Below are 22,105 nucleotides of genomic sequence, written 5' to 3' on the forward strand. Positions count from 1 at the left end.
TGCACTACAGTGAGAATTGGAGGACTAATGAGAGGCATGTGGCCATTGGATTGGAGGGATCAAGGAGGAGCCTTTGGAAACCCTGCCCACTGGATAGTGGTGAGCAATTCTGAGTGGTCTCTGGACTGAAGAGAAAAGGAGAATGGAATTCTCCTTTTGGCAGTTCTGTCAAGGAAGAACTGCAAACTGGAGACCCCTGGCTCCCCACTCCCCTCAATGGAGGCTTTGCCTCCAGTCAGTGGGAATGCCTTCGTGGCCCTCCAGGCTCTCTGCCTCTGGCCTCTGTACTCCAGTGCACTTTGGCTTCATGCCCCAGCGCCCCTATCCAACACTGAGGGCATTACCTTTCTTCTTGTTGCCCCCGTTAAGTCTTGAAGGAAGACAAAGGAGGAAACCAAAGCCCAGAGAGAAGGCAGGCCTCCCTGGAACATCTGGCTTTCCCCTCTTTGACGCCCCTAGGGCTATGCTTAAAAAGAGTGAGAGACTCAAGCTTGGTAAGATGTTTCTGTTTCTTTTTCTTCCCCCACCTGATTTGTAAATGTAAGTTTGTGAAAATCCTGCAAGGGGATATAAATCAAATTGTAAAATAATCATTTGTTATTCTCACCACTTAGAGAACTTGAACAGGATAAAACAGGGATGGTTTGTCTGCTCCACAATGTCTAGGGCATCAGCTGGCAGACTCAAAGTTTGGGGGTGACTTGACAGCTAGGGACTGGAATCTGAGGGCTTGGCAACTCACATGTCTGGCAGTTGAAGCTGGTTGTTGACTGGAACCTTAGTTCTGTCAGCCAGAGCACCTACCTCACAACATAGCAGCGGGGTCCCAAGGGCAGCATCCCAGGAGAGCCACGTAGAGCTGTACTGCCTTCTCTAACCTAGTTTTGGAAGTCACACAGTATCATACCTGTCATATTCTGTTTGTCAAGGCAGTTACATGGGCCTACCCCATCCAATTCCAAGGGGAAATAGATTCCATCTTTTGATAGAGGAGTAGCAAGGCTCTGGAAGAGTGTGTAAAACTGGAAATATGGCCAGTTTGGAAATTTGGAATCACAGTCTGGCACAATCTATCAACCTTCCCTCTTAGAATCAGCAGACACCTTCAGGGAAAGGAAAGGAGATTCCCAATACTGGGGTCACTCTGGGATTTTTTTCCTCCTCAGTCTTGCCCCCACAGTTCTCCACTGCCCTGGTACCTCTTCAGTGCCTTTTTTTTTCTTGGCCACGCTGTGTGGCATGTGGGATCTTAGTTCTCCGACCAGGGATCGAACCTGTGCCCCCGGCAGTGGAAGCGTGGAGTTCTAACCACGGGACCGCCAGGGAATTCCCTTCAGTGCTTTTAACAAATGTTTTCTCCAGCTTTTCTAACTAGAAAAAGGGTTGGAACCATCCAACCCAGTCCTCTTTCTCTGGAAGGGGGGCCCTGGGCAGTGCATTTAGAATGTACACAATAAAAGCCTGTGTCCCCAAACATACAGCATATTTACTCATGTGATATACAAACACTAAGCACTGTACATGTGAGGACTTCCCTCGTGGTCCCGTGGTTAAGACTCGGCGCTCCCAGTGCAGGGGGCCCGGGTTCAATCACTGGTTGGGGAACTAAGATCCCACATGCCTTGAGTAATCCTGCGGGCCACAACTACTGAGTTCGGCACGCTCTAGGACCCACATGCTGCAACTAGAGAAGCCCTTGTGTCGCAACGAAGACCCAGTGCAGCCAAAATAAATTAATTAATGAATTTTAAAACACTGTACATGTGAAGTTTTAGAAATATGTGAGAAATAACGACATACAAACAGTGATTACAACTTTATAAAAAGTGTGTATGTGTGTGGAGAAGCACTGGAATTGTCCATGGGTAGACTTGTTTGAAAATTAAAAGCAGTTTTGTGTACTTTCTTATAAAGATAAACTTTGAGCTCCCCCCACCAACATTTTATCCTGAAAACTTAAAAACATACAGCTAAGTTGAAAGAATTTACAGTGAACACCTGTATACCCACCACCTGGATTTTACCATTAACATTTTACAGTGCTTAATTTTCATACATCTGTCTATCCCTCTATCCATCCCTCTATCCATTTTATTAATCCATCTTATTTTTGATGCATTTCAGAGTAAGTTGCAGTCATTGGTATAGTACCTCCCTCTAAATACTTCAGAATGCATTTCATTAACTAGAGTTCATTATTTGTGTGCAATTTTTTCTTTTCAGACAAAATATATATAATGCTCAGCTTTTAAGTGTACATTTGCTGAGTTTTGACAAATGCATACACTTATAGTGATTTGTGTTTTTTTTTTTTTTTTTTTGACCATGCCATGTGGCATGTGGAATCTTACTTCCCCGACCAGAGATTGAACCCACAACCCCTGCATTGGAAGCCTGGAGTCTTAACCATTGGACTGCCAGGGAAGTCCCTAAATAGTGATATATTAAAAACAACTAGTTTGCTGCACAAAAAAATTTAAAAAAAAACAACTAAGATTTATTTTTCAAATCTTTGGTTGCTCAACTGTAATTAGTGTAAAATGCCTTCTCTACCCTGAGCGATTTGCACGGCAGGCCTGGGCCTACAGTCACAGGTAGGGTCATCTTGGCCAATGGAAGGAACTAGGATTGAGCCTTGGACCAGGATTTTGGGCCTGGGGGCAGAGAATTTGGAAACATTTCTTCTGGTTTAGGATATCCATGGATATCCCTGGAGTGAGAGTTGGGGCAAAGGCTCCTATAAGCCATCTTCTCAGGCTGCAGTTTCTTTTAGGTACAAAACTCCGGCAAATGACCTTTGGGAATAGAACAGTGAATGGCCTGGGAAGTCACTTGGCTCTCATTTACTTCAACTTTGTATCATACTGCCTTGCTTTATTTTCATTATAGCATTTAGGAAATTTTTTTGTTCACTTGTTTATTGTCTGTCTCCCCATCTAGACTGTAAGTTCCTGAGAGCAGAGACCTTTTCTGTCTTACTCCCTGCTGTGTCCAGCTCATGGTCAGCAGCACTTAATAAGTATTTGTTGAACAAATGACTCATTGGTCCATTTACTAGATGGGGAAAGGAGGCCCCGAAAGGGGAAGTGACTTGCCTAAAGGAACAGGAGTCCTTTACTCACACCCTCCAGTTCTCCTAGTCTAATCCTTCTCTCATGAAACCTGTGACTTCTGGGGCACCTGTGGGGTGGCTGACAAGTGCCTACCGCTAGGTGTGTGCTCCTTTGGGCTGGGACTAAAGCAGGGTCTAGAGCAGAAGACTGCCTCCCCACCCTCTCTCAGTTCCTCTCCTCTCCTCTCTCCTCTCTCCTCTCTCCTCTCTCCTCTCTCCTCTCTCCTCTCCCCTCTCCCCTCTCCTCTCCTCTCCTCTCCTCTCCTCTCCTCTTGGAAGATAGCCCTTTGCCTTGTGGTGATGGGTGGAGCTGTGGACACCCTGGGCATCAGGTAGGATGGGGAGTCTGGACAGGTCTCCACAGGCGGGCAGCTGAGGATGGGACTCTGTCCTCTCCCACTGCAAATAGGGTCTGTGTGGTCGCCAAACTGAAATTTCCTTCTCAGGGTCTCCAGGATGGAATATGCAAGGCCCTGTCTCTCCTTGGTGTGAGGTCCTGTCACCTCTGCACACACACCACAAATGCTCTGACCCCAATGCAGCTGTCTCATGGAGAGAAGGAACTGCATTTCCTGAGGATGGGTTACTTGCCAAACTGCACATGCCTGTAATTCTCGGTACAGCCTTGGGAGGTTCCAGGAAGAGTAGCAGAGGGAGACTCGGGTCAAGCAACCAGTGGTGAGGCTTGAACCCCAGGGCTCTCTGACTACCACACCCAACCACAGCATTTTCCCAAGTGTGGTCAGATCTGGTGGGGATCCTTCAGATGACCTCAAGGATGAATGCTTTTTATTATAATACATATTTATATTAATGTAGGTTAGGAAATATAAGTAGCATGTGAAACCCTTTTATGGTAGTATAAGTAAAACTATAAATAAAAAATTAACCAAAAGAAACATACTAAGAAATAGTAGTGTAGGTCAGATGTAGGTAAGGCAAGCCTGGTGGGGTTTAGTTCTAGCATACTGCTATCCTAGCTACCCAGGGATCTCCAGCACTCACAGTCATTATTTTTCAGGGTTTCCAAACACTTGAGTTCAGGCTTTTTCACCTTTGCAGTTCAGTGTGTGGATAGAGTGAGTTTTTCTACTTTCTGGGTAACTAAGTGGTTGGTGTATAGAAGGACCTGCCCTCATTCGCTGCCCTTGGGGCTCTAACAGGAGACTGGGTGTGTGGCCTCTGGTCTTTGGGCTGGAGTGTCTGTCGGGCAGAGGCGTCTAGGATTCGGTCATTTCACAACACCTCTGGGCCAACCCTGCTGAGAGGGAGTGGGAGACACAAGTCCTACTCAAGGAGGGACTTCCCTGCTGGGGAGGGGATGCCCCGAAGGACGCCCGCCGCACCCGGTATTCCCAGGCCGTGGCTCTGGTCAGCACACGCTTATTCCACAAATCGGGGCAGCGAGGTGCATAGAGTTCCAAATGGACGCCCCAACTGCAGGCGGTGGTGGGGACTGGAGGTGGTCGCTGATGTGGGCTTCAGCTCCTTCGCCTAAATGTCCCCGCCATGAAAACGGATTGCAACCAGCCACAGACCCTTCCCCTGGGGCGCGTTGAACGTGGGACTGTCTTCCGGGCCACGGACGGGAGAGGGAGGCTCCCCACCGCTAACTCCAGGCAGCTCAGGCTGCGGGTCAGGAATGAAGGGTCTCCCAGCAAGCTCCGCTTGCGCACTGCTGGGCAATCTTTCTCCAGCCTACAGACTCCCCGCCACTCCCCCTGTGCGGGTCCTGGTGCGTCCGAGGGACCCTGCGTGGGGACTACAACCTGAGGAGTGTCTCACCCGGCACCCACCACGACTGTGTAATCGGCCTTCAGCGATTCCTGAAGTCCTGCAGCCTGGGAACCCGCTGTTGCCGGGCATACTAACCGATGGCTTTGAAGTGCCCACGTGCGGCGGGGTGCGCTGGGGAGGAGATCCGCACCTCCCACCCGGCCCCTGGTCCCTGGCCTCAGGGGGAGACGCATCTCCCGGTCCTCTCGGCGCTTTGAACCTCCCCTTCCCCCGCCAGGCCTATCGCAAACACCCCCACCGCAGAGCACCGTGTGTCGTGTTTCTACCCGGCTCGGTGCAAGGCAGGCCCGGATATGCGCATCTGGAAAGCTGGGGAGATTTCCCTGGGGCTCGGGTGGGGATGGCTAGGCTGACTTGATGAAAGACCACAGCCACGGTGCTAGGCCTCTTCTAGGGGTTTTGCAGGTTCCTCTCCCTACCCATTGAGAGCCTCCGCCCTTTAAATACCTTGCAGCAATTAGAAAAAGGGGGGGGGGGGTTGTTGGGAACCCGTTTGGAGACAGGAGTGGAAAGACGACTTTTGAGTTCCAGGCCGCCCTGATCGCTAGACATTGGTGTAACTTGTGTTTGGCCTCAGTTTCCGCATCTGTAAACTGGGAAGAAGGCCCACATCCAGGGAGGTGGGACAGTAGAGAGGCGGAAGGTGTTGGTGCACGGTCGGCCGGTGCTCCCAGGGTCATGTGCGCTGCCGTGGGGCGCACATCTCCCGGGCCATCAGTGAGACGGTGACAGTGAGACCCGGCCTTGCGCCCCAGATTGGCAGGCGAGCTAGAGCTCGGAGGCGCGCAAGGGCGGGGCCCAGGAGAGCCAGGAGACGCCCGTTCTGTCTGGGCCAACCAGCGCCCGTCTCTGAACCACCAATGAGGAGGCTCTTTACAGCCAAGGCCGGGTCGGGAGTGAGGCTGCGGCGAGTGCGGTGCTGACAGAGACGCGCGCGCGCGCGTTCCACCTCGGACCCGAGGCTGCCGCCGCCATCACTGCCGCCCGCCCGGTAGCCTCTCAGCAGCTGCCCCTCAGCCGCTTCCCCTCGCCATGGAGGCGAGGCCGCCGCCGCCGCCGCGGGGCTCCGAGCCGTGGGCCGGGCGGCGGCCCTGAGGGCGTGTGGCGGGCCGAGACGCCGCCGCGGCACAGAGGCGGAGCCGCCGTCCTCGTCCCCAGCGGTCCCGCCCAACGCCGGACTCGGTGAGTGTTTGCGGCTGCCGCCGCCCAGGCGGGCTCCGGAGGTTGGAGGGGGGGCGGCTCCCGGGAGCGGGTGGGAGGGGTCCCCGGCCCGATCCCAAATCCATCTTTTCCGGGCCGGATCCATCCGCCTTCTCCAGGGATCCCACATCCTTGCGCTTTCCGTGTGTGTGTGTGTCTGTGTCTGTTTGTGGTGGGGGGTGTCCCCGGAAACGCTGTCCGTGTGTGGGTGGGGTGGGGTGGGGTGGGGGGTGTCCCCGGAAACGCGCCGGCCCGGGCGCCGACCCCTCTCTACTGCCCAGGAACTTTGCGTGTGTCCTCCTGGGGTCGGGCCGGGGCGCTGCCATAGTTCATTCTGAAAGAAGAAATTTGGACAGTGAGAACAGAATTTGCTCAGGTCCATTTAATGGGAAGAAAGAGGAGAACTCCTGGCACGAGAAAATTTGCTCTTGCAGTGACCAACTTTTCTTCCCCGGGCCCCTCTCTTTACCGTCCACTCCCTACAGTTGAGGCCTCTTAGGAAGGGAAGCAGGGGCTCAGTGCTGCCCAGAATTTAAAATGAGCCAATTGGGAATGCAGGTCCCCTCCTTTTTTTTTTTACTTTTGGTGAATAACACAAAGAATACCGTTTTTTGAAAAATTAGTTCCTAATTGTATTTCCTGAAGATAAAAATAATAATGGCAGAGCTGAGCCCAATGTTGAGGGTTTGTTTGTTTTTTTTTTGAGGTCAGTGAATGATGTTTGTAAGACAGGAAAATAGGAATGTTTAAAACCTCTCTAAGAGGGTGAATGCCTTCAGAAGCCTTTGCCCAGGGTAGGGATCCCTGCTCTAGAACCAGTCACATCTCCCAGAAGATCTCTTCTCTTGCCACCTGCTTGCTGTTAAGGCAGCTCTAGAACCAGAAGATGGTGGGCAAGGAGAGGACTGGCGGTGGAAGATGGGCAAACATCCTCCTGCCCGACCACTCCTTTACAAAACACAGATCTGGTGCTGTCAGTTGTTTATTTAAAACTCCCTCGCTTTCCTTTACCCATAGGGTGAATGAAGCCCAAAATGCCTTAACAGGTCCTACAGGGCACTTGACAGTCTTGCTTCAACTTACTCTTTTACTTTTAGCTGAATCCTTCAATTCTCCTTCCTTTTATCCCCCTCTCTGGCCAATCAGAATTGCTTGACTGCCTCTTTTTTGCTTGTGTGATCCTCTTTCCTCCCCACCTTTATCTGCCAACCTCCACCTCTTCCTTTAAAGCCCTTCTCATTTGAGAAGCTTGATGAGGGCAGGACCTGTGTCTTGTTCAACTGTTCATCGTCCATATTGAGAGGTTTCTTCTTCCCGATTGTCTTATTGTCCCATCTCTTCCACTTATGTTTACTTCCAGGTACCCACTTCCTGAGAAAATCTTTTTTTTTTTTTTTAATTCAATGGAGTCTTTTTTCTTTCTTTGGCTGCGTTGGGTCTTCGTTGCTGTGCATGGGCTTTCTCTAGTTGCAGCAAGTGGGGCTACTCTTTGTTGCGGTGCACGGGCTTCTCATTGCCGTGCCTTCTTGTTGCGGAGCATGGGCCCTAGAGTGCATGGGCTTCAGTAGTTGCGGCGTATGGGCTCAGCAGTTGCAGCTCGCAGGCTCTAGAGCGCAAGCTCAGTAGTTGTGGCGCACGGGCTTAGTTGCTCCGCGGCATGTGGGATCTTCCCGGACCAGGGATCAAAACTGTGTCTCCTGTATTGGCAGGCAGATTCTTAACCACTGCGCCACCAGGGAAGTCCCCTGAGAGGATCTTTCCTGAGTGTTTCCTGCTTGGCGTGCACACTTATGACTTTTAGTATCTTGATTCCTCATCTCTTCATGTCCATCCTATCCGGCCCCCATAAGTAATCAACAGGCAGAAACTGGCAGGTCTCATATCCCACTGGCCTTCAATCTGCTCAACTGTCTCTGAAAGGCTAAAAGCCCCACCATCTCTTTTTCACCTCTGCCTGCCTGAAGTGGCCTGGCTATGTGCGTACTGTAAGGCAGGGTACAATCTAGGAGGCTGTTCACTGGGTACCTTTTAGACACTAATTTACCACCTAGGTGAAATTCGGAAACCAGAAAAGCCAGTCCTCTGACTGAACTACATTCACATGTATTCTGTTTGCCAGGCGAAGTGCTTGGCATACAGGATAAAAGTGGGGAAGTCACATCTTTACCTTTGAGGGGCTCACAGCTTAATGCAGGACAAGTGGATACAAATACTTATATCACAGGTACTATGAGAGTGTAATAATACCTTTTATTTGCCTTGTGTCAGGCTAGGTAATAAATGCTTTCCATGAATTATCTTATATAATCCTTTCTACCATCATGTGGTGGCTAATTCTTACTAGACAAGGGTGGAAACTGAGCCCATACAGTGTGCAGATGAGGGAATAGTCAGGATTTGAATCTTGGCAGTCTAGTTACAGAGTATCTGCCTGGCTGTATAGACAGCATTCCCTCCGTGGGTGGTCTGAGAAAACTTGACTGGAAGGGAGCCTTTGGGTCATGAAGGATAGATAGGAGTTTATGTATGGTGGACAGGATACAGGAAAGAAGGAGCAGCACAGGCAGGCTTGGAGGTGGAAGGAACCCATTGTCCTTGGGGAGCAGGGAGAGGTTAAACGTAGTTGGATTGAGTAGAGGGAAGAAGGGTGGGAGATGAGATTAGGTTGGCTTGAAGGGCTGTAAGTGCTGTGTTAGAGTTTGGGCAGTGGAGACTTTAAAGGGGGATTTTAAAGGAGGTCAGGGGGACTTCCCTGGTGGTGCAGAGGTTAAGAATCCGCCTGCCAATGCAGGGCACATGGGCTCGAGCCCTGGTCCGGGAAGATCCCACATGCCGTAGTGCAACTAAGCCCGTGTACCACAACTACTGAGCCTGTGCTCTAGAGCCCGCGAGCCACAACTACTGAGCCTGCGTGCCACAACTCCTGAAGCCGGTGCACCTAGAGCCCGTGCTCCACAACAAGAGAAGCCACTGCAATGAGAAGCCCGCGCACCGCAACGAAGAGTAGCCCCCGCTCGCCACGACTAGAGAAATCCCGCACACAGCAGCAAAGACCCAAGGCAGCCAAAAATAAAAATAAACAAAATAAAATAAATTTAAAAAACAAAAGATAAAGGAGGTCAGGGACTTGGGCAGACCAGGCTTTCAAAAGGTCATTCAGGGGCAGTGTGGGGCCAGATGTTAATACCCCTCCAATTTAGGAGGCAATGGTGAGGCTTCACAGAGGCAGAATCACAGCCTCTTAGACCCAGAGTGAGGCCTAAAGAGAATACTGCTGAGTTTTGGGAACAGGTCATACTTATGAGAAAAAATTCCAGCAATATGAAAACGTATGTATAGAGAAATGCCTCCCTTCTACCCTGACCTCCCCTGAGATGGTTGAAGTTTCCAGTTTCTGTGGCTTTACATAGACACTCTTGCTGTATAAACATTTATCTGCCTATCCATACTCCTACCCCATGGTACATACCAGTCACATCTTGCTCTTTTTTTTTTCACTGCTGTTCGGCTTGGCTTGTGGGATCTTAGTTCCCTGACCAGGGATCAAACCTGGGCCCTCTGCAGTGAAAGCACAGAGTCCTTACCACTAGACTGCCAGGGAATTCCCATATCTTGCTCTTTTTTACTTAACATAGGAAAATCATTACTTAACTTAGGAAATCATTACATATTAGTACATATAGAGCTATTTATTCTTTTTATTTTATTGATATTCTTTTACTTATTTCATTGTTTGGCTGCACCATTATTTGTAACTAGTTTTTGGATTAAACAACATTTAAGTTGTTTCCAGGTTTTTCTATTACGGCATTATAATGAATATCCTTCTACATACTTTGTTATGAGCTCATGTGTAAAATTATCTGAATTGTATATTTTTAGAAGTGGAATTACTGGGTCAAAGGATACTTGTGCATTTTAAATTTGTAGACATGTAGCCAAATTACCACCCCTTGGAGGGGGTTGTACTAACTTATCCTCTTTCCAAAAATGTGAGTGGACCTCAAACAGATCTTCATCAGAGTATGTATCAGGGTAGCCTGGGATGCTTTTTCAGATAGACTGCTTTTTCAGATGCTTTCCCCTCACCTAACCTCCTCCCCTCATGGGATTCTAGCCTATTTCTTTCTATCTGCAGAAGGAGACATTGAGTCTCAGAAGGATAAAGTGACTTGTGGAAGACAGTGGGTGGTGGTTGTTTTTTTAAGCGGCTCTGATATTTGTATTTGCCCAGCATCTTTCACTGGAGGTTCTCAGAGTCAGTTTGTAAACATTGTTGCATTGTTTTTCTTCACTTTCATGTGGGAAAAATGAGGTGCAGGTGAAGCTTAAGTTATAAGCAGGAATCTGGCCAAATATACAATCTTGTCTTTTTACTTCTAATGTAATAACTAATAAATGTTCCCAAATGACAAATTTGAAGAAATTTTTTTAGTGAGTCTGAGTACAACAAAAATAGCAATAATATAACACTAACAATACAATTGAGCAACAAACCCTCAAATAACCCAATGTTAAAATTTGTTTTAGTATATTCTCTGTAGAAAAGAGAATCCATTAAATGTGAAATTGTATTTACTTTAAATTCACATCCATTTGTGTCAGTGTATAGGCATAGATTTTTTTTTAATAGTTATAACCTTTTATATGTACATGGCAAGTAAAGTACATACAGCATATGATTTTTGTATTCTTGAATAACATCAAATATTTTATATTTACTCATTTTGTTTATCATTTTAAATCACAGAATAGTATTCTATGCATTGATAGCCGTAGTTTGTGCGATCGATTTTTATTTTCTTTTTCTCTCTCCTTTTTACTATTATAAATGGTACTTCTGAGCACCCTTGTTCAAATACTTCTTTTGGATTATTTTCTTGCACTCTTGCCCCTAAAATGGGTTCACTGCATCAGAATATGGTTTCAGTGCCGAATTGCTATCTAGAAAGGTTGAACTAGTTTACAACATCATCAGCAATTTTTGTGGCCCTATTTCCTGACAATACAGCCAATGCTATTACAAACAAAACTTAATATTTGGGCTTCCCTGGTGGTGCAGTGGTTAAGAATCTGCCTGCCAATGCAGGGGACATGGGTTCGAGCCCTGGTCCAGGAAGATCCCACATGCTGTGGAGCAACTAAACCCGTGCGCCGTAACTACTGAGAGCCGTGTGCCACAACTACTGAAGCCCGCACGCCTAGAGCCCGTGCTCTGCAACAAGAGAAGCCACCACAGTGAGAAGCCTGTGCACCGCAATGAAGAGTAGCCTCCGCTTGCTGCAACTAGAGAAAGCCCACACGCAGCAACGAAGACCCAACGCAGCCGAAAATAAAATAAATTTAAAAAAACCTAATATTTGATTTTGTTAATTTAAAAGAAATGTAGTAGTACTTTGAGTTAGGTTTAATTTACGCTTCTTTAGAAAAACTTTAGAAAAAATCTAAATGAGCTACTAAATGAGTTTTAGTAGCTCATTTAGATTTTGAATGAAGTACGGTGCTGTGTTATATATCATATCCAAGTGTTATGTAGCTAAAGTCAACTTTTTTTTGAAGAAAGACATGGTTGATAGGACAGAAATATTGTGGAAATTTAGAATAAGATCATACTGGTATGAAATAGAAAATTGGGTGCTGTTCAGTAGAAAATACCAGACATTGTGCTGGTAGTTAGGGATACTCCAGAGTAACATGGATGTGATGTCTGTCCTTATGGGCTAATGCAGAAGGCAGACATTAATCACCTTATGGTAATTATAGATGTGATCAAAGGGGAAGAGTAAGATGTCTTGGGAACGCCAGAGAAGTTCAACAATGCTTGCAGTTTAAACAACACAGAGACCCTGAGCTAGGAAGGGGTTGGGTACCTTAGGTATATATATATGTATATATATTTTTTAATTCCCTAGGTGATTCTAATATGCAGCCAGGGTTGAGAACCACTGGACTAGAGAGAAGCAGGGGCCAGAGTTGAGGGCCTTATACACCATGCAAAGATTTTGGACTTTATCGTGAAGGCAGAGCTAAGCCATTGAAGGATTTCAAAGAGGAGTGAACTGATCTGATTTGCAGTTGTGAAAAGTTCACTGTGGCTGCAATCCAGAGCAGTAGTTTTCCAAGTGAGGTGGATAAGATGCTGGGATGCTGAACTTTTTATTATTTTTATCTAAAAAATGATAAAACATTACATTTAGGGACTGTCACTGGCATCTTCTTGGGTCTGTAGGTCAAACAGTGTTTGGGTGTCCAGAAGTAAGAGAGGGGAGTTCTGCAGTAAGCAAGCACAGCTGTATATATACATTTAAAAAAAATTTTTTGTTTATTTGGCTGAGCTGGGTCTTAGTTGTGGCACGAGAGGTCTTTGTTGCGGCATGCGGGATCTTTAGTTGCGGCATGTGAACTCTTAGTTGCAGCATGTGGGATCTACCAGGGATCGAACCCAGGCCCCCTGCATTGGGAGCACGGAGTCTTAGCCACTGGACCACCAGGGAAGTCCCTGTATACATACATTTGCTTTCAGTGTATTGCAACATATTGATAACAGTTTATATTATTCAGTTTTCATTAAACTAACCTTCACAAAATGAAGAAGCGGCTTAAAAAGATCCCTGCAAAGAAACCAGTGATTGAAGAAAATATTAATAACGCAAGCACAAGGAAACAAACAAACAAAATGGCAGAGCTGACCCTTGTCTAGCTCCTATTATGAAGTCCTGGTGAGCAGTTTTGGTTTTTTTTTAGTATTTATTTATTTATTTGGCTGCGCCTGATCTTAGTTGCACCATGCACGTGGGATCTAGTTCTGTGACCAGGGATCGGACCTGGGCTCCCTGCATTGGGAGCTCGGAGTCTTAACCACTGGACCACCAGGGAAGTCCCCGCTCAGTGAGCTATTGGGTCAGATTAAATAAGTCAACTCGTATTACATTGGAAAGTATCAAGAACTCTATTTGAAACATAGACTTACATCCTCTGTCATTATAGGAATCTTGTTTTAAGATTATGTGGAACCTGAGATATTAAATAGTAAAATATGAGGCTATCACTAGTGACAAGACATTTGAAAACTAAGCATCTGGAGCATAAAGAGAAGCTCTGCATGTTTTTTCCCCCCAATGATGTTTAAAGTCATAGCCTGGGGAGTTCCCTGGCGGTCCAGTGGTTAGGACTCAGCGCTTTCACTGCCGTGGCCCAGGTTCAATCCCTAGTGGGGGAACTAAGATCCCCCCAAGCCATGCGGTGCAGCCAAAAAGAAAAGAAAAAAAAAGAAAAAAAGGCATAGGCTATTCAATCAGATGCTGTACATAATTTTACTAACCTAATGATTAAAGTATCTATTTCAAGGTTTTCTGTTCTTATAAATGAGCAAAAGGCACATACCATTGGCAGGTTCTCCTGTCCGCACTGCCTGCACCCGCAAAAAGGCTGATATAGTGTATGGAAAATAATATATCAAGAAGCTAAGACTAAATTTTGTTTGCATATACTCTTGTAAGATGTAGTAAATGTTGCTGAAGATTTGAACAAGCAATATTAGAATAAAATTTTCAGTGTTGGAGGTTTGCTACATAGTTTTAAAAGTATAGAAGCTTCTAGCATGCCTTAGTATTTGCTAGATTCTCTTTATTAAAAGAAATCCAAGAAAAATCACTTCTTTTGTGAGCTACTGGAGAAAGTTATACTGGAGAAGACATTCTTAATAGTAAATGACTGCCTTCATAACATTGCCGTATGAAATAATTGTCTAAATGTAAACAGAACAGCCACTTGAATGAAAAATGAAATGCGTTCATTGCCTCTTCATGAACTATTGAGGCAGGTTATCTTGTTGGCTATCTTGTGGTGGAGTTGTTGATGTTATACATTTTACTTTTACCAAAAAAAAAAAAAAGCCTACTTTTTCTGTGATAAATGGCTATCTAGCTAACATTATTTGAGAAGTTAATATCCTTAATCTGTCTCTTCAAGTAAAGACATTATTTTAACAGTGAATGAGAAAGTAACGTCTTTTTTCTTACAAGTATGCTATGGGATAGCATTTTCCTTGTAATTTAAAAAAAAAGCTTTATCATGATATAATTTACATACTATAAAATTCAGCCTTTTAAAGTGTACAGTCAGTGATTTTTAGTGTATTTGTGGAGTTGTGCAACCATCACCATTATCTAATTTCAGAACATTTTCATCACACCAAGGAGAAACCCTGCACCCATTACCTTCACTCCCCATCCCACCCTCCCTCCAGCCTCTGGCAGCCCCTAGTCTTTCTGTTTGCCTATTCTGGACATTTTATATAAATGGAATCATATAAAATGTGGCCTTTGTTGACTGACTTAATTAGCATAATGTTTTGGGGAGTTCATTCATGTTGTAGCATGAATTCATTCATTCCTTTTTATAGCTGAATAAATAATCCATTGTATAGATATATTGTTTATCTATTCATCAGTTAGTGAATTTTTGAGTTGTTTCCACTTTTTGGCTATTACGATTAATGCTGCTGTGAGCATTCATGCACAAGTACATGTGCGGGCATACGTTTTCATTTCTCTTGGATATAGAGTGGAATTGCTGGGTTAAATGGGTCTGTTTAACTTTAGAGGAATTGGCAAACTATTTTGTAAAGCACTTGTGCCATTTTACATTCCCAGCAGCAATGCACAAGGGTTCCAGTTTCCACGCATCCTCACCAATATTTGTTATGCTGTCTTTTTGACTGTAGCTATCTTAGTGGTATGAAGTGATAGTTCATTGTAGTTTTGATTTGCATTTCCCCAGTGACTCATGAGCTCATTGTGATTTTGTTGCATCTATAAAAACTATCATATTTTTACACATGAAAAACTTGGAAACATAAATTTCTTACCTGATAAACATCTCCAAATGTATTTCCAAAAAAATTTCCAGATGATCTAATGAAATAAAAGACCTAGACATTGATCGTCAGTTGCTATTAAAACCAGTAGGGAACTTTATAATAGAAGAATCAGAATGACAATCTTCTAATCAGTCATAACATCTCTAAAATGGGTACAACCAGACTTTATGTTCCTCTCATGCGGTACAATAGGAAAAATATAACACCATTCATGAAATAGTCTTTCCCTACCCAAATCAAATCAAACCTGACTCTAATTAAGCATCTAGATCTAACAATCAACTTATAGAATGTAATTAGAAAATTCAGAATGTGAGAAATCCAGTAGGACAAATGAACCCAGTTACTTCAAATAAATGGCAAGAAAAAAAGTGGAGCAACTATTACATGTTAGAAAAGACTTGAGACATATTAACTAAATGTAATGTGTAGACCTTGATTAGATCCTGTGTCATACAAATCAACTGTAAAAAGGTATTTATGAGACAATTGGGAGTAATTTGAATACCACTTAATATATTAGATGATTTTTAAACAATTGTTTTAATTTTTTAAAGATATGATAATAGTATTATATTAAAAGAAAAAACTCTTTTTTTTCTTGGAGATATGTACTGAAGTATTTATGGATGAAATGATAGGATGTCTGGAATTTGCTCTAAGATAATTCATTGTGTCTGAGGGTTGTAGGTTATTTACCATTACTGATAATCATTGAAGCTGGATAATAGGTATATAAGGGTTTATTATAGAGTTACTCTTGCTCTTAGTTTTAGTGGGTTTCACATCCATTTGTTAGAAATTTAAAAAGTAAAATCTTCTGACTAGTTTTCAAGAGTAATTTCAAGAGTCGTTTCCTTTTCAAAGGAAGATAGACATTTGCTAGCCAAATTTGAAGGGAAATGTTTGTATAATTGGATGGGGTTGGAAAAAGAAATACCACTTTTTAGTAAGCACAACCGTAGTGCTTCTTCCTTTTGGACCCCTATTTCTTTTGGACTATGATAGCCATTAAAACCAAGTATTGATTTGAAACCAGACTTTCAGATTGCTTTGTCACAAAGTATTAAAATGAGATTTTCCAAGCATAATAAGAAATATTTGATCATATGGATCACACTAAATATTTTTAAAACAAGGTTAGTATTAACATCTTAGTGATAGCAGTAATGGTTTTTATATTTTCCCATATGAAAACCATTATTGCAATCATTATTACATTTGGAAATGAATGACTGTTTTTGTGGTATTTATATATATTAGTATCTTTGTCATATTTATTGGTGAACACATGTTGGGGATGTGCGTGTTGATTGATTGGCTGGTGTGCAGTCAAAAAATTTGATTGTCATTACTGTGGAGAATGAACTGGACAGAGCATAGAGACTAATTTCGTGATTGTTAGAGCATATTTGGCCAGGGTTGATGGTGTTCTGGACTGGTTTGGCATAGGGGATGGAGATATGTGGATAAGCATGATTTAAGCAGTAGAAGCATTAGTAGGGTTCCACATTTTTGGCTTTTTTGAAAGTGAACTGAGCTTTTGTATGTGGGAAGAAGTTAAAACCCGGCTGCTATAAATTGTTCAAGAGTTTTCAAATATTGATTGACAAATAACCATCAATTAGTTTTCAAACATTGGTTGACAGGTGGCTTAATGCAATAGTATAAACGCATTAGTACCCCATTAATAAAGAGAATGTCTTCCATTTGGTGTATCAGCAGTACATCAGTATATGGAATAGTTCCAGGACTTCCAGTGTTCCTCTAAAAGGAAAGGTGGGGAAGTGTGGGGGAGAGCTTTCACAGGAATGCTTCTGTTCTGGTGCCCCTTTCCATGTCTCCATTGATTTGAAGGCTTTACCCACCTTTCAAGGAATGAGGCCAGTTCCTGAATCAGTGCTTCTGCTGCTGTCTGTGAGACCACTGCTCTCCAGTGCACCTTACTTCCCACCTGGACCTGCTTACTTTGTTAACAGGGGCTGAATATACAGTGACTTCCAACTGGTGTTTCTCTGTTTCTCCATTCTGGGGAGTTAGCCTGGCCCAGAATCTTGCTACTAGTTGGTGGAAGTGATAGAAGATCCTTTTTCTTCCTATACTTTGTACCCAGTTAGCAATAGTGCTGTTGGTAGCAGTTGTGAACCTCTGAGGCAGTGATTCTCAATAGTGACTGACTGTGGTGGGAAGGAGAAGGTAAATTTGAAAAAACATCTTTTTAGAAAATGGAAAAAATAATGGCTATATGTTTGTTAATCAGTGTATATATTTTTAAATTTGCTTCATTTAAAATCATGTATGCATTTGAATGGTACATGTACATGTTAAAATATTCAAATATTAGTACTAAAAATATACAGTAAAAAAGGTAATTCTGTCTCCCTCATCTTCCAAGTTTCCCTTCTCAGAGGCATCCCTAGGCATTATGAACAGTACTTGTGAAACCTTCCAGAAAGAGTCATGCCCGTATACTGTGAGAGTTACTTAAGTTTGACATTTCAGCTAACATTTCCTGCTTATTCACTTGCACTTAGCTTTCAGAAGTTCTACTTTGAAGAAGGCTGTTGTCGAGCAAGTAGTGGTTAACAGAGCAGTTCAGTTATGTGTGTTTTGTAATGTCTGAGTGGGGCTTTTGTTCATGAAAAGGACTAAAAATTACTTGGGTTTCAAATTAATGTTCAATTTATTTAAGTGGCAAATTAAAAAACCTAGTTTTTCTTTAGTCTTGTTAATTGTACTTGTAAGCATTGTAATTTATGCACAGAAATAAGAACGATAACTTTCACTTGCTCTTTAATTAGTGTTAATTCAAGCTTAACTGATTAAATTCCTTCATACCCCTTTGTTAGTGAATTAAATTTTCTTAGATATTTAAAATACATTTATACTGTCAGTCTGTCAAACACTGCCAGTCCTTGAATCAGATTAGTTCCTCCCCCCTCCGCCCCCTGGCCATGTTGCATGGCATGTGGAAATCTTAGTTCCCCGACCAGGGATTACACCAACACCGCCTGCATTGGAAGCATGGAGTCTTAGCCGCTGGACTGCCAGGGAAGTCCCCAGATTGGATTTTGTATTTCTTTCATATTTTCTTTGTCAGGCTTTATAGTTATTTTAATTTGGGGAGTTGGAAGTGACTAGAGTTCATACCCCATACCTGCCATGCTTTGTGAACATGGGCAAAGTATTAATACTTAACCCTTCTGAGACTGTTTCCTCACCTAATAAATGGGTTCAACAGTAGTACTCTTTTACTGCATGTTTGTTTTAAGGATTAGATAGTTCACCCCAAGTGCTTAGCAGAGTTCTTAGCATGTAGTAAACTTTCAGCAAATGTTAGGAAATATTATAATGACCTTGATTTTTGTCTTTCCTCTGTAGTAGTTGGTCAGGATACAGTGTAGCTGCATAACTGATCACAGAGTAACTTTTATCTTCCTGGGGTTTCAGTGGGGGAAATGTGGCAAGGATGGGAGAGGGAAGAGAGAGGGAGAAGAATCGAGTAAATGGGATAAACTGTACAACATTTGCTTCCTGAACCATCTTCCCTGGAGTTCTGTGACACACTTTCTTGGTTTTTCTCTACCTTTCTGGCCACTCCTCAGTTCCCTTAGGCCTCTCTTCTGTGACCACTCTTTGACTTACCAAAGAGTACATCCTTAGCCCTCTTGTGTTTCATCCTACGCATTGTTCCTGGAAGCACATGCCTATGCCCAGGGTTTCGGCTGCCAGCTCCTTGCTAATTAGGAGAAAATTCGTCCTCGCACTGGATAATAGCCAGCAACCTACTGGTCGTCTTCATTGGACTGTTTCCCAGGCACCTGTAACAGGCTCAGAACTGACCTCATCTTCCCTTTAAATGTGTTACCTTTGTATTCTCTGTCTTGATGAATGACAAAACCCTGTAACCCAAACCAGAAATTTGGATGACACTGTTCTTCTGGTTGGTGATGCATTCCCATCTGTTTTACCTTTAATATTTCTCAAATTTGCCTGCTTTCCCCCACCTCTTCTGTCCCTTAGTTCTGGTTTCTTCTCATTTAGATGACTGCTGCAGATTCCCTAGTTGTCTACCCATTATTATTTCTTTATTCCAGGTCATGTATCACACTGCTGCCAAGAGTGATCTTTTTGACTTCCCTATCTAATAATCATAGCACTCCCCAGTTTAAAATCCTCTGGATAAAACCCAAACTCCTTATCAGAGCAAGTTTTTGCGACCAACCCCTCTTAACCTTTTAGCCTTACCTTTCCCCCATATCCTTGACTGTGCTGTGCTCTTTCAGACCCTCTGTCTTTTGGACTGCCCATCTCCCTCTTTTTTACCTTGCATTATAATTTCTTAGGTAGGGATCAGCTCCTCCAATGAGCATTACCTTACTGACTGTCTCAATTCTGATCTAGGTATAGATCCTTGTGCTATTTCTATCAAGTCACTTAATCATATTATGTGATAATCCAGACACTTAGATAATAATCCATACATCCACACGAGCAGATTAATGGTTTTAGAAGGATCTTGGTGGTCCAGGATGTATAGTAATATGTAATTTTGCTGAGGCATGGATTCATATTACTTGCACTTTGAGTTTGGTGGCAGCAGGTGAGTTCCCTTAGTTCTTCAGTGAGCCTATAACCTCACTCAGCATCTAAAGCTGTCTTTTTATTATTTCCTTCTTTTTCCTGTTCATTTTCTAGTTTTGTAAGTTTTCTGATTCCCAAGCTGGAAAATACATTTAAACAAGAAACTGTAAGCCCGTGTAATGGCTTGAAAACTCATAAGGTTTTTAAGACGTCTTTTTCTTCTCCTCTCTTCTTTCCATCTCCCTTATCTTTGGCATTAAGTTTGTCAGGGGATGCAAACTCAAATATGTCTTTGGAAGCTGGGCAGCTTATATGAATGAGAGAGGTAGATCTCTTGGGTCATATGTCATACTGGAGTTTCCATGGCCTATCTAAAGGAGTTCATATTCAATATTTTTATAACACAGTGTGCTACCAGTTTGTAGCCTTCACTGTAATTGCCAAAGACTGTACCTATACGATTTAGTTTATCTTTCTCTTTGAAACTGAATTCATTAAATAAACAAAAACTTAAGTAACCGTACTACTACGTAGTCTTCTAGACCCTGCTGAAGTATCACCCACTTACGGGAGTCTCCTGAATTCTCCTAGGAATTGTTTTTTCCTCCTTTTAGAGTTGGTATAACAAATATAGTATTGATCACAATGTTTTTTGGTTTTTTAAAAAAATATTTATTTATGTATTTGGCTGCACCAGGTCTTAGTGCAGCACTTGGGCTCCTTAGTTTTGGCACGCTGGCTCCTTAGTTGTGGCATGTGAACTCTTAGTTGCAGCATGCATGTGGGATCTAGTTCCCTAACCAGGGATCGAACCCAGGCGCCCTGCATTGGGAGTACAGAGTGTTATCCACTGAGCCACCAGGGAAGTTCCAATCACAATGTATTTTAATTTACTCATTTTCATGTCTTAATTTCCTATTAGTTTATTGAGGACAGTTATGTATTGAGGAGCATGTCTATTAATTCTATTAGGTGTTCAATACATTGGTGTTGAACATTGAGCCAAGTGCTAGGCATATAGTAAACAGACATGTTTGTTGATGAACAGGTATCGATACCAAAATCTGGGGGCTCTGTAATATAACATTTCTTTTTCTTTTGATGATTCGAAGGGCTGTGTAGCTACCCTAAATTTCAGCTTTGTTTCTTGGAAATTACCAAGAATGTTAAGGATGATTGATTATTGGGTTGGCCAGAAAGTTCATTCGGTTTTTTTTTTTTTGACTGTGTTGGGTCTTCATTTCTGTGCGAGGGCTTTCTCCAGTTGCGGCGAGCGGGGGCCACTCTTCATCGCGGTGCGCGGGCCTCTCACCGTCGCGGCCTCTCCCGTTGCGGAGCACAGGTTCCAGACACGCAGGCTCAGTAGTTGTGGCTCACGGGCTTAGTCGCTCCGTGGCATGTGGGATCTTCCCAGACCAGGGCTCGAACCCGTGTCCCCTGCATTGGCAGGCAGGTTCTTAACCACTGCGCCACCAGGGAAGCCCCATTTGGTTTTTAAGTAAAAATAGAAGACACATTTTTCATTTTCACCACGAACTTTATTGAACAAAGTATTCACTGTTTTGTTCCACTACCTTCTGCCATTTTTCAAGCAACGTCATAATTCCATCTTCCCCAAACATTTTATCTTTTTGAGCAAAGAACTGTTCCAGGTGCCTTTTACAGTCTTCCAGGGAATTGAAATTTTTTCCATTCAGAGACTTTTATAAAGACCAAAATAAATGGAAATCTGAAGGTGCAATGTCTGGTGAATAAAGCGGTTGAATCAGAACTTCCCAGCCAAGCTGTAACAGTTTTTCCCTGGTCATCAAAGAAACACGCGGTCTTGCATTATCTTGATAGAAGATTATGCATTTTCTGTTGACTAATTCCCAACAGTTTTCATCGAGTGCTGCTTTCAGTTGGTCTAATTGGGAACAGTACTTGTTGGAATTAATCGTTTGGTTTTCCGGAAGGAGCTCATAAGAGAGGACTCCCTTCCAATCTCACCATATACACAACATCACCTTCTTTGGATGAAGACTGGCCTTTGGTGTGGTTGGTGGTGGTTCATTTCGCTTGCCCCACGATGTCTTCCGTTCCACTTTATTGTACAATATCTACGTTTCATCACCCGTCACAATTTGTTTTAAGAACGGAACATTTTCATTACATTTAAGTAGAGAATCACCTGTGGAAATATGGTCAAGAAGGTTTTTTTCCTTAACTTGTGTGGAACCCAAACATCAAAGTGATTCACATAACCAAGCTGGTCCAAATGGTTTTCAACACTTGATTTGGATATTTTGAGTATGTCGGCCATCTCCCACATGGTATAACATTGATTGTTCTCAATTAATGTCTCGATTTGATCGCTATCAACTTCAACTGGTCTACCTGACCGTGGAGCATCGTCCAGGGAGAAATCTCTAGCACGAAACTTCGCAAACCACTTTTGACATGTTTGATCAGTCACAGCACCTTCTCCATACACTGAACAAACCTTTTTTTGTGTTTCAGTTGCATTTTTCCCTTTCTTGAAATAAGAAAGC

The 22,105-nt window shown here is 43.5% G+C and overlaps 1 protein-coding gene across 3 annotated transcripts in view; it reads left to right on the plus strand.

The window, feature by feature from the left end:
- Window positions 1-5,806: 5,806 nt before the first annotated feature.
- PTPRA (protein tyrosine phosphatase receptor type A) overlaps window positions 5,807-22,105 on the plus strand; it is a 185,449-nt gene continuing 169,150 nt past the window's right edge. For all 3 annotated transcript variants that reach the window (XM_059895993.1, XM_059895992.1, XM_059895994.1), the window contains exon 1: window positions 5,807-6,091. The gene's annotated coding sequence lies outside the window, so the exon portion shown is untranslated. The remainder of the gene's footprint in view (window positions 6,092-22,105) is intronic.

Source organism: Balaenoptera ricei, chromosome 15 (genome assembly GCF_028023285.1).
Source record: "Balaenoptera ricei isolate mBalRic1 chromosome 15, mBalRic1.hap2, whole genome shotgun sequence".
Taxonomy (NCBI): Eukaryota; Metazoa; Chordata; class Mammalia; order Artiodactyla; family Balaenopteridae; genus Balaenoptera; species Balaenoptera ricei.